Source organism: Euleptes europaea, chromosome 12 (genome assembly GCF_029931775.1).
Source record: "Euleptes europaea isolate rEulEur1 chromosome 12, rEulEur1.hap1, whole genome shotgun sequence".
In the NCBI taxonomy this organism is placed as follows: domain Eukaryota; kingdom Metazoa; phylum Chordata; class Lepidosauria; order Squamata; family Sphaerodactylidae; genus Euleptes; species Euleptes europaea.
Window position 1 is genome coordinate 32016175 of NC_079323.1, and position 2597 is coordinate 32018771.

Sequence of the window (2597 nt, forward strand, 5' to 3'; positions counted from 1 at the left end):
AGATAGAGCACCAAGAAGACCTTGATAACCAAGAGAGATGACCATCTCAGAGTGCTCCCCCATCCTAAGAGCAAAGCACTTAGTGCTAAACCTAGGGTTGCCAACTCTGGGTTGGTAAATTCTTGGAGATTTTGGGGGCAGAGCTTAGGGAAGGCAGAGTTTGGGGAGGAATGGGAGCTCAGCAGCATATAATGCCATAGAGTTCACCCTTCAAGGTAGGGGAGGGGCTGTGGCTCAGTGGTAGAGCATCTGCTTGATATGCAGAAGGTCCCAGGTTCAATCCCTGGCATCTCCAGTAAAAGGGACTAGGCAAGTAGGTGATGTGAATAGACCCCTACTGGAGACCCTGGAGAGCCGCTGCCAGTCTGAGTAGACAATACTGACTTTGATGGACCAAGGGTCCAATTCAGTATAAGGCAGCTTCACAGTGTTCATATGTTTATCCAGGGGAAGTGATCTCTGTCATCTGAAGATCAGTTGCAATTCTGGGAGATCGCCAGACCTAGGGTTGCCAGTCCCTCCTTGCCATTGATGGGGGATAGGGTTGCCAGATCCAAGTTGGGAAACTCCTGGAGATTTGGGGATAGAGCCTGGGGAGGACAGGGACCTCAATGGGGTACAATGCCATAGAGTTCCCCCTCCAAAGTATCCATTTTCCCCAGGGAAACTGATCTCTGTATAGTCTGGAGATGAGCTGTAATTCCAGGCCCCACCAAATTACATGTGATGTGTGCCCCCCATGACAGGATTGTAACTGGCGGGGATGGGTAGTGGGCTTTGGGTTTTAATTGGAGCAGCAATTTCTTAATGCATTTTTTAAAAAAACTCAATAAACAAACAAAATTAGGGTGTAAGTAATTTGCTTTCTGGGCAACCTGGTTTTATTCATTTATTTACAGCCTATCTTTCTCACTGACACTCAAGCAGGTGACACAATATAAATCATGTAATCAGACAGTATGAGACATCCAATGCACTAAGAGTAAAATTAGAAAGATTAGAAAAACAATGCAAAAAAGTAAAAAGTAAAAGCTAGTTAAAAGGGAGGTGGAGAGACCAGGATATGTGACACTGGCATTAAAACCCTTCAATCACAACAAGGTAATAAAAGAGAATTGTGCAGACAGGACACTCTTCATACAGTGTATCCTCCCATCATGGCTGGCTTAAGGAGGGATGTGTGTATTAGGGCTGTTGAATTTAAAAAAATTCAGTATAGTTCGGATTCGGCTGAATTCGGCCCGTTTAGATTCGGGATATGCTGAAGTCCGAACTCCCCCACTTCGGGTCCGTGCAATTCGGCGGGAATTCAAAGTTCGGGGAAAAAATTCGGCTGAATAAAGCCATTAAAAATACAACCGCGCCTTTCCACGGCTCTGGGGGGCATTTATGGGGGTAGAGGTCCCAAACTTTCAGCGGAGCTTCAAAGGACCCTTCTTGCCAGACCCCCCAAGTTGTGTAAAGATTGGGTCGGGGGGGCTGAGATATGGGCCCCGAAAGGGGTCCCCCCACCCTTAATGTGCATCTCTGAGCAGAGCTTGCCGCCCACGCACAAAGCTCCCAGCCCCCACAAACAGCTGATGAGAGCAAGGGTGGGGCAGGTGCTAAGAAGTTTGCAAAGCAACAGAACTGCAAAACAACACTGCAAAGCAACAGAACTGCAAAGCAACACCTTTGCAAACATGCAAAGGGCGGGGCAGGTGCTAAGAAGTTTGCAAAGCAACAGAACTGCAAAGCAACACTGCAAAGCAACACAACTGCAAAGCAACACCTTTGCAAACATGCAAAGGGTGGGGCAGGTGCTAGGAAGTTTGCAAAGCAACACAACTACAAAGCAACACTGCAAAGCAACACAATTGCAAAGCAACACCTGACACCTGGGAGTTTGCAAACCATGGAAAGGGACAGAGGCAGCTAGCTATGCATAATGAGCAGGAGGGGTGGAATTTCCCCTTTTGCATGGGACTCAGGACCAGGCAAATGCATTCTTTAAGTCACCATTTGAAAACCAGTTTTAGCAAGCATCAAAATAGACCTAACCGTCGTATGAATGAGGGAAAACCTGAAGAGGACATACAACTGAAGCCCCCCCTCAAACCAGGGAGAGAGAGACTGGGCACACACACACCCCAGGCAGAACAGGCGAAAGCCCCCTTTGGCTTCCCCCACCCACCCACAGAAACTGCTCCCTCCCCACACACACACACACAGACTCTGCTTCCCCCCCCCCACACACACACACAGGAGAAAAAGTATAGATTAAAGCCCCCAAAGGGGTCTTACTGTGGCTGTCTTCTGTTTCATCAGGAGGGGTGGGAGGAGGACTGGGTAATCCAAGACGATTCCATGTAAGCACAAGACGTTTTGCTCTGGAGATGCATACAGGATCGGGTGATCCATTCATCCCAATAGGGAAAAGGGAAAAGGGGAATGCCCATATCTCGGGGTCTCCTGACCCAATGTTTACAAAACTTTGGGGGTCTCTTAAGAAGGCTTGTCTGAAGCTCCGCTGAAAGTATGGGGTCTGTACCCCCAAAAATGCACCACCTGCAGCCACGGAAAGAGAAAAGGGAGGAGCCGATATTTCTGCCCCCACT

At 48.3% G+C, this 2597-nt stretch overlaps 1 non-coding gene across 1 annotated transcript; it reads left to right on the plus strand.

Moving 5' to 3' along the window:
* The first annotated feature begins 223 nt into the window (after nt 1-223).
* On the plus strand, nt 224-295 carry TRNAI-GAU (transfer RNA isoleucine (anticodon GAU)). The gene has a single exon. It is a non-coding gene; the product is annotated as a tRNA-Ile (tRNA).
* Nucleotides 296-2597: the final 2302 nt, after the last annotated feature.